At 38.3% G+C, this 10,261-nt stretch overlaps 1 long non-coding RNA gene across 1 annotated transcript in view; it reads right to left on the bottom strand.

The window, feature by feature from the left end:
• Positions 1-3,009: 3,009 nt before the first annotated feature.
• LOC107185199 overlaps positions 3,010-10,261 on the bottom strand; it is a 23,212-nt gene continuing 15,960 nt past the window's right edge. The window contains exon 3 of the long non-coding RNA XR_001516117.1: positions 3,010-3,094. This is a non-coding gene — a long non-coding RNA (uncharacterized LOC107185199). The remainder of the gene's footprint in view (positions 3,095-10,261) is intronic.

Below are 10,261 nucleotides of genomic sequence, written 5' to 3'. Positions count from 1 at the left end.
AAAAGAGCATAATATGCTAATTAGACCAAACAGCAGAACAACCGTCTGCACAACTTTCCGGACAACCTTCCAAACAAAGCTACCCCTCAGGGGATGTCAGAGAGCTGATTTCAGCCCAGTCCCACAGACCAGACTGAGGAAACCCACTGGTACATGAATTTCGTGCACTGGGCCTCTAGTATTAAGTAATACCCATTCTGGGAAGCCTTTTCTGACCACTTCCCACTCCTCCCCCTAATGCCAACCTCCCATGTCCCTCCCCGGCCCTGATCACCCACCAATGGGGTCCCTTGGCCCGGCCTACACCCTCTCACAATCCGGGACCCCTCAGGGGATGTCAGAGAGCTGATTTCAGCCCAGTCCCACAGACCAGACCGAGGAAACCCACTGGTACATGAATTCGTGCACTGGGCCTCTAGTATTAAATAATACCCATTCTGGGAAGCCTCTTCTGACCACTTCCCACTCCTCCCCCTAACTCACCACCTCAGATGAGGTTGGGGCTCTAATGATATTCTCTCACTATACACTAGATATTTACTTTATACCACTATTACAACAGTAACTAAATTATTACTAGTATATGCTTAATATCTGTCTATATGAATAGACTGTGACTTGCATGGGACAAAGATATAACTGCTTTGTTCATCTTTGTACCCAGTCCATCCTGTGGAATCTGATCTATAAAAATACTCAATAAATAATTATTGAGCCTTTTACTTGCTGCCAGTAGAAATATCCAGGTTTATGCTTTCAGCTAAGGGTAAAACAGCCTGAATCTCAAGGGTCTATTTAGAATAAAAATGTGTTCATTGTGTAGTTTAGTAAAATGTGTGAAGGAACCATTTTTCAGCTTCCTGTAACTATCTGTGCCAAAATAAGCAAGGTTTGGCTGCCTTTCACACAAGGTATTTGGGCTTCCAAACAATATTTACAACTACAGAGTTAAAAGCAAAAGATGCTTTCTAAATCCAAATACGCATAGGTTATTGCTTTATCAAGTTTTTTTTTTCCTTGAAGATTCACTATGAGAATTGATGGAATGCCAGATATATAGTTATCAGAAAGAATAGATCCAATTAAGACAGGGTATATTATAAGGCTTGGACAAAATTAAAATCAGAAGAATTTAAGTTAGTGTGTGCTTGTAAAGAATATCAACTAGAAGTTTGTCTATTGAACCAGGGTCAGATCCTCACTGTTCCCCTAAACCCCATAACCATAAACAAGCCCAGAGAGCCAATAAGATCAGTTTTATGGAGCACAGTGAGTTTTTTAAGCTGATAGAATGTTCACGGTGGAATCGCCTCAAGGTTTATACATTACTTTAATCACAGGATAATTCAGGTTAGTCTACTTGCCTTGTGAAGTCATGATAAACAGCTCCTTTCTGGGACAGAAACCAGGCATGGTGTCAAGTGGGCAGCTTAAGCTCCCGCTGTGTGCTAAAAAGGAAATAATGAGAACTGAAGAGTGCAAAGCAAAGTTTCAGACCCTCATTATAACATGCACCGAACAATGAACAAAGAGCAACACCAAAGGTTTTGAAACAATAACATAAGCTTTTTCCTAACATTGTCCAACAAATAATTATAGGCCAGGCACTGAACATGATTTTAGTGATTAAGACAGGTGCGGTACATGCCTTCACTGAATTCACAAAATTAAATGCCAAACAGCAGCACTAGTTTCTAAAGAGTATTGGTAAATGTCCTTTACTTATTCATGAAATGCTATAAATGACATGTCATGTGCACCAGTCACTTAGAAACCTTTCTAAGAGTTGAACTAGACTTTGTGGTCACAAGGAGTATAATACAATGATGAATGGGTAACCCAAATGATAAAGGCTATAAAAAGGAAGGCACTCAGGTTGCCAAAGTGGAGAGGTTCTCAGGTCAGAGGTGGGACTTGAGCCGGCTTTGAAAGAATGGAGACCTAAGAAGAGGGAAAAGCACCATCAGGACATGAAGAAAAGTGCAAAGAAGACATGGAAGCAGGAATGCTGATGGCTTCCAAAAGTTAGTAGTGAGTTTGAAACAGAACCAGTAATGAAGCAATGAGAGATGCAGTTGGAAAGGCAGGCACACTTCTCAAATGCCTTATACTTCATACTGTGAAATCCTGAGAAGAGAAGGTTGAAGAAATCCTTGCATTAGACTAATCTGGTAGTAGTTCCTAAATCTGGTTTGAAAAATGGCACCAGATTAAATAAAATCACCTGCAGCACTTTATGAATAATACAGATCTCAGGTCCCTCATTCCTAGAAAGTTGGAGTATATCCCAGAAATTTAGAGTATATGTATTAATATATAAATCCATTATATATAGTACAGACACATATATACATTTTTTTACTACCTCAAGTGATTTCCTATGTGATTCTGAGGCATAGCGAGGTTTGGGAAACACTACTGTAGTATATGGAAAAAACAGCCTCTGACTACGCTGGCTCAGGGAAAGAAACAAGGGGCAAGCCCAGAGAGAGTTTGGCCTGAACCGAAAGACAGGCAGACTACTCAATCTAATCAGGGCTGTAAGGTCTAACTGACAGCTGGAAATATTTGTCGGAACTTTTGACCCCTAAAAGTACATTACTTGCATATTGCTGTGCTCAGTGTTTAGAATAAATGGTTTACTATGCAAGGACTCTAAATGAATCAAAAACCTATGTCTGCACATCTTGACTCCATCTGTTTTCTCCTAGCCCCATCCATCCCCTGAGAAGAGGCAAGTTCCTCAAAATCAGAGAATTTACACCATACTCTAACCCAGCCCTGGCAATGGAGTTAGCACAGAGTAGACAAGCAATAGTTTTTTTTCATTTTTTAAATAAATGCATAAATGAATGAAGAAAAAAGTCTTTTTTGGTCACCTGATATTCAAATACCTTTGGGAACCATGTCTAAAATACCCATTATTCAGGTGAAACAAGAAAAATTCAACGATGTCCACCATGGATATTAAATGCTTTAGTATACTTTAGATTAGAGCAATAGTTTTCAATCAATGTGCCACAAGAATATTTAAAACCTGCAATACCCGACTATTTAGTCAGGGGCACTGACCTCTTTTCCCTTAGATTATCAACTTTTTTAAATGACAGCCAACACAACAATAGACATCCAGTGTGAATGACTCAAAATTAAACCTATTTTTATGTTAAATAGGCAAAAATTATCTTTTTTGGTATGCCACAGAATTTTAGTAATTAGTTTGTGTGTGCCATGAAATGAAATGGTTGAAAATCACTGCTCTAGAGGCTTCCAAGACAGAAAAGAGACCTGGTAGAAACTTTAACTAAAACAGTGAGACAAGGCACCAAGAGTAGTGCAATCTTCATAGACTGATTTCAGCCTGATTTTAAAGCATCTGCCATCTGTAGACATCAGGACTTCAATTGGGGGAGATGGCTGGGGGGAGGGGGGAGGAGGAGACTCCTAAAGTCTGCAAGAGAGTTATTTCTGGGTCATGAAGGAATTCCTTCTCTTCTCATTTAAGAGTTCTGGAAATCTGAGAGACAGTCTTTAAATGCCCAGAGTTTAGTACTTTAGAGTCGGTGGAACTTACATATTTGTTTTTTTCTGAAAATGAGCAACACTGTGATGGCTGTATAATTAATGCTTATTCCTTGAATCCAGACATCATCTTAATTTGGCATACTTAGTCAAAATGACTATGTTGTAAAATAATCTGCCCGGTTCCTTCATTAATCTTTTTAAAATAGGGAAATTGAGCCCCAGAAAGTTGATGCCATGAGGGCTCAATGGTTCATCAGTTTCAGAGCCACCATTACAACTGAGGTCTTTGTGTCAAGATAAATTCTACAATATGACACTGCCTCTCTTAAAACAAAACAAAACCTAGGATATATTGCATTTTATACCTAGTGCTTTTTTTATTGCATCAGTACTTTTTCTTCAGTAGAGTAAGCAAGATGAAGCAACTCAATGAGAAACTGGTTTTAGATTTTTGTGCCTAAGGTTCCTAATTTGAAATAATTCACTTTTACCAAATAAGAGAAATTTAATTGTCCTTGAGATGGGTAGGAGGGGGAGGCATAAAATATAAAAATGGGTGCTTAGTTTCTCCAACACAAGTTTTTAATAGCAAGCCACTGGTGGGGAGTGGCATCTGTTCCTACAGGGAGGAGTATTCTTATTACTGGCATTGTTTAAAATTGATGGAGCATGATAACAATAGAAAGCAGACAACCTGGTGTTATTATTGTTTTCCAACTCTCTACAGACGATACGCCCTCTCACTGACTGCACCTGAGGCAGCTGGCTGCCTGCCACCACTGTTCTTGGTAGGTTACTGAGAGTGCTTAGAGGCAGCCCAATGACACAAATCACGGCCACAAATATCTCCATCAGGGGCAGAAACAACATTGGAGAAACATCATCTGATCCTCATCTGAGGTATACAATGATTTCAACAAATAAGGAAAGTGGTCTCAAGGATTCTGCAGTCTAGGTTTCATGGTCAAAACATTTAGGTCAATACTAAGTACTACATCCTCCTCTTAGCGTCAGAATGCACTTTGGCTCTAAGAAGTCATATGCTGGAGAAACACGTTTAACTTTGTTTTACCAGGTGTTTCTGCAAAATCAGGAGGGCTCAGAACCCCTTTTCTGAAGAGCACCTATTAGTGTAAATGTATAACGGACCACCTCTGTGTACTAAGAACCAAGCGGAATTGGGGAATTTAACCTTCACCTTAAACATAATTTCTTAAACAGAACAGCCCCTACAAAAGCAAGCACTTACATTTGGTTGTATGAATAAAGGAAATCACTTCAATTATAGATCCCCAAACTGTGAAGAACAGGCTAAGTGATAGCCAAATTGGAAATAGAAACTCTTTGTTGCATTACTGGCATTCAGGCACATGTTAAATTTAATAATAGTAGAATAATGTTGAATATTTCATTGATTGTCTGTACTTCCACATGCATACGGATACATATGAGCATTCAACTGTTTACCTCAACTCCCTTCCAACCCCAAGAATTCTCTTTTTTTTTTTTTCCTGGTTATAAAGTGTCAAAAGGTTAAAAAGTAATTTTACTATTTTTTTTGGTCTTCATTTATGTCTGAGTGTTTTTTATTATAATTGGATTTAGAGTATTTCCACTTTACAAAAAGAATGCTACACATTTCTTCAAATGTATACAATCACTTACAAGGAAGTTTTAAAATTTTGAAAATGCAGGAGTATCAATTTAATTAAACACATTTAACACATTTCAAACTACCTATTAGTCTGGTGCTGCATTTAGCAAACGTTATCTCCAAGGCCAATTAGGTATTTTCATCCCAGAAGGGTGTGGGAGGTGATAGATTATTATTGCCATGTAAAAGAAAAACTTCACCTTCATTACTATCAATTTACAGCCTATTTTTTCTGGCACCTCTAATTTTTCTATCATATTCTTTCCTTTACCCTTTATAACAACCTTCATTAGTGAACTTTCTCTCCTGCGGGGCTATTAGTTACAAGATCCCCTGAATCAGATGTCACTGACTGATAAAACATTCATCTTCTGTCAGGACTAGAAAAATCACCAAATAATGATTAGAGACAGAGGGTTTTTAAATATCCTAACCATATGTCTCAATTCCATATTGATTTAAGTGATAAATTTTTCTATGATGATACAGAATCCTGACCAATCAAATATAATGTTTATAAGGTGCATTAATCATAGTTTGCTGTTCTCTTACAGGTATGATGGATAGTGAACATTTTATGAATCAATAAACTGGCAAAAAAAAGTATTCAGGGCTAGAAAAATAAAAGAAGACATAAAACCTGCTTAATTTTTATATGTTTTTAAAATTCCAGCAGTCTCTTAATTATCAATTTTATTCTAATTTACATTTAGGGGTTTCTATTACCGGCTTGTTTTTATCATTATGGAGCAACAGAAAACAAGTTCAAAACACGGAGCCATGTCTGCCCTTTAACATAATGTCAAAACACAAATAATAGCTAAGAGTGTGATTTATCTGGAGAAAACAGTATTTCAAGTAGAACTGTACAAAATGATCTGTATAGTTTCATTTCCTTGGAGAACAGTCAAGATTTAAAGATTAAATCTAAAGTATGGCTGAAAAAATGTGTCACAATTTTGCTAAGTAGAGCAGAGAGACTGTGACAATAAAGGTTTCCTCTCGTAATTCTGAATTATATTTCTTTCTGTTGTTTTTATTCTTCAGCCTAATTAATACATTCATACCATTATCCTATGGATAATTGGTTTTTATGTAATTTTGCTTGTCGCTTTCATTTTGCATACTTTAGTTCCATTTTTTAAAGTATTTTTCTTGTTGGGACCCAGGAATTGCATACATTCAGTTTAGGAAGAGCTTGCAGACTCTTCACTCACCCCTGTTTCTAACATGGAAATTGCCTGCCTTGTTGTAGTGGCTCCTCCTTCCCTGAAGTGTTTTTCCGAAGGCAGAGTTCTGAGCAGCAGTCCTTTCATCTTGCATGTGCCGACATGGACCTTCTCCATGTGCAGAGCTGGACAGGGGTCTAAAGGTAACCATAGAATCATATCCTTTGTTTTCCTGCACCCCCTGGACAGCTACAAATGAGCATAAATATATGAGAGCAAATATCAAGACAAAAGGTGACAGGACCAGCCTCACACTGATGATACACGTAGCTCCTGACTTCGCAGAGCCCAGGCTGATCTGCCCAGTGGGCAAGTTGAGAAATGGTGTCCGCTGCCTGTCCACAGGACTCACCCATAGACAGTGTGCTTGACCTTAGGATATAGACCAGTGATTCCCAAAGTGGGAGCTGCAGCGATCCAGAGGGGCGGTGATGGCCACAGGTGCATTTGTTTTAACTTTTTTTGTATTACCTTTCTATTCTGAGTTCAATAAATAGTTTCATAATTTCAAACTTCAATGTTTCTAATTTACACCTTTCTTTACTATATTTTACGAAAAAGGTAGAAAGATTAATACATATATCTTTCTGTTTAATTGCTATTAAAATTTTTAAAAAATTAATTCCCAGGGGCACTGAGTAATATTTTTTCTGGAAAGGGGGCGGTAGGCCAAATAAGTTTGGGAACCACTGATATAGACTATTGAAAATTTATCTGAATTCAAAATATTACTTCTCTGAGTGTTGCATTTCATTGGTTTCAGAAAAGCCCAGTGCTTGAGAAAGAAGCATCTGAAAATTCTCTGATGCCCTCAATGACATCCCGAATATGGATTCCTTTATAAAAGCATCCTTTAGAGAAGGCAGCTTGAAAACACTATTTTATGACACCGTCTTTTCATGGCGATCTGCTATGTGACAGGCATTCTCTTACACTAAGCACTGAAAAAAAAGGCGGGGGGAGGGTAAGACACAGTCGCTGCTCTCAAGGAGCCCAGAGAATACTAGTAGTGGGGGAAAGTGAACAAGAAAGCAAATACTTTGGAATAGAAGCGGCCGTGATATAAACAAATAAAGAACTATAAAAGCTTAAGGTCTGAGCAACTATTCTACCAGCAGAAGTCAGGGAGACCCCAGAGAGGAAGCAAATTTGAACTAAGTGTTAAAGAATTAGTGAAAGCCTTCCACGAGAAGAGGAAATCTGTACCCAGAAGGAAGAGCATGTACAAAAGCACAGTCATGCAGGAACTGGACATATCTTAAGAATAATAAAAAGGTCCCTGAAACCCTAGTGTGGGGGGTTTGAGGAATAAAACACTAGCATGAGATGAAAGTAGAGCTGACAGATGTGAAACTCCTTACAGTAAACATATGTTGTCTACCTACGGCTGGGTTTTTTGAGTGAGTGCTCCTAGTTGGAGAGGCTGACAACACTACTTTTATCCCCAGCTGTAGACAAGTGAGCCAGTCAGAGTGCTCCATACACTAGCCCAGGTGATAGGTTCATGAGTAGATGAACAACCCAAGCTGGGCCAATAAGAATCCTTGTCAGGACTATCAGCAGATCCAATCAAAATGCTCCTCAGGGCTATCAGCAGGTCCAATCAGAATGCCTATCAAGGCTAACAGTAGGTCCAAACAGAAGCTCCTCAGGGCTATCAGCAGATCCACTTTGTGTGTGTGACCTATTCTGTCACAAAGCCCCTGTGCTCAAAATGGGATAATAAAGCATGCACATAATCGAAGAAATACACACTCCATTAGTGACACAGCACTCATGATATCCTATCAGCACAGCATTCCATGGACCTACCATGTATGGCAGTTCTGTGAGATTCAAAGTGAGTACAAGGTAAGCATGTTACTAAAACGGAATAAATGGGGGTGCCGACAGCCGCAAAAGGCCATGCAGTCCGTCTGAACCACAGCTTGCTTCCAATACAGAAAGAAATCAATGACATTTTAAGAAACAGGACCAAATAAGTTTATCATATCCTTTCTTAATTGTGTTACTTCCCTTTATTAACAAACCCACTGAAAACAATTAACATGAAGGAAAGAAAAGACAGGGCAACCCATAGTTCCTTTTCCTTTCAGTCCTTTGTTACTTATCAGTAAGCTGAAGAGCATTAGTAGAACGTAAGTATACCAAGAGGTGAAATAAAAACAGTTGAGTCTGGCCCTAGCTGGGTAGGTCGGTTGGTTGGAGTGTTGTCCTATATACCAAAAGGTTGCTGGTTTGACTCCCCATCAGGGCACATACCTAGGTTGTGAGTTTGATCCCCAGTCTGGGCAAGTACAAGAGACAACCAGCTGATGTTTCTCTTTCTTTCTTTCTCTTTCTCTTTCTCTCTCTCTCTCTATCTCCTACGCGTCCTGACCCAAAGGCTGACCTGGACACTCCCCCTCCCCAACCTCCTCCCCCTCCCCCTCCTCCTCCTTCTCTCTCTCTCTCAAAACAATTTAAAATAGTCCTCAAGTGAGAATTTTTAAGAACAGTTGAGTTTGTTTTGTACATTTCCATGAATCTAGTAAGAGCAAAATACAAATGCACATATAAAATGTGTACAATTTCAGTGCTTTCATGATGAGTAATATGATCTTATATTTGCGTTGAAAACTGGTATTGCACAATACAAACAGTAAGATTCTTGCTCATAATTTAAAAATTTAGTTTCCCTTCACTTAGAAAGATATTAAATATTTTTTAAAAAACACCATGACAACTCTATTCCATTAAACTAGACAACCTGGAGGAAATGGACATATTCCAAGAAAAATACAACCTTCCAAAACTTAATCAGGAAGAATCTAAAAATCTCAATAAGCCGATAACTACGGAAGAATTTGAAGCAGTCATCAAAAATCTTCCAGCAAACAAAAGCCGTGGGCCAGACGGCTTCACAGGGGAGTTTTATCAAACATTCAAGGAAGAACTAAAACCTATCCTTCTCAGACTATTCCAAAAAATTCAAGAGGAAGGAACACTTCCCAGCTCATCCTATGAAGCTAACATCACCATAATACCAAACCCAGATAAAGACAACACAATGAAAGAGAATTATAGGCCAATATCACTCATGAACATAGGTGCCAAAATCCTCAACAAAATTCTAGCAAATTGGATCCAGCATTACATCAGAAAGATCATACACCATGTCCAAGTAGGATTTATCCCGGGGATGCAAGGATGGTACAATATCCGCAAATCAATAAACGTGATACATCACATAAACAAATTGAGAGATAAAAATCACAGTCATATCAATTGATGCAGAAAAAGCATTTGACAAAATTCAACACCCTTTCTTGATAAAAACTCTCAGCAAAGTGGTAATAGAGGGATCATACCTCATCATAAAAAAAGCCTTATATGACAAACTTACAGCCAACATCATACTCAATAGGCAAAAACTAAACTCATTTCCCCTAAGAACAGGAACAAGACAGGGATGCCCACTTTCACCACTCCTGTTTGATATAGTACTAGGAGTGCTAGCCATAGTGATCAGACAAGAAGAAGTAAAAGGCATCCACATTGGAAAAGAAGAAGTAAAACTGTCCTTATTCACAGATGACATGATACTATACATACAAAACCCCAAAGACTCCATCAAAAAACTACTTGACCTAATAAATAAATTTGGCAATGTAGCAGGATACAAAATCAACACCCAGAAATCTATGGCCTTTTTATATACCAATAATGAACTCACAGAAAGAGAAGCAAAAAAAAAAAAAATGCAATTTACCATTGCACCAAAAAAATTAAGATACCTAGGAATAAACTTAATTAAGGACATAAAAGACCTGTACTCAGAAAACTACAGGGAATTGAAACAAGAGATAGAGGA

The sequence above is a fragment of the Myotis davidii genome, unplaced genomic scaffold, assembly GCF_000327345.1.
Source record: "Myotis davidii unplaced genomic scaffold, ASM32734v1 scaffold68, whole genome shotgun sequence".
Taxonomy (NCBI): domain Eukaryota; kingdom Metazoa; phylum Chordata; class Mammalia; order Chiroptera; family Vespertilionidae; genus Myotis; species Myotis davidii.
Note: the sequence above shows the minus strand (reverse complement) of the source record. Positions and strands in the feature narration are given on the sequence as shown.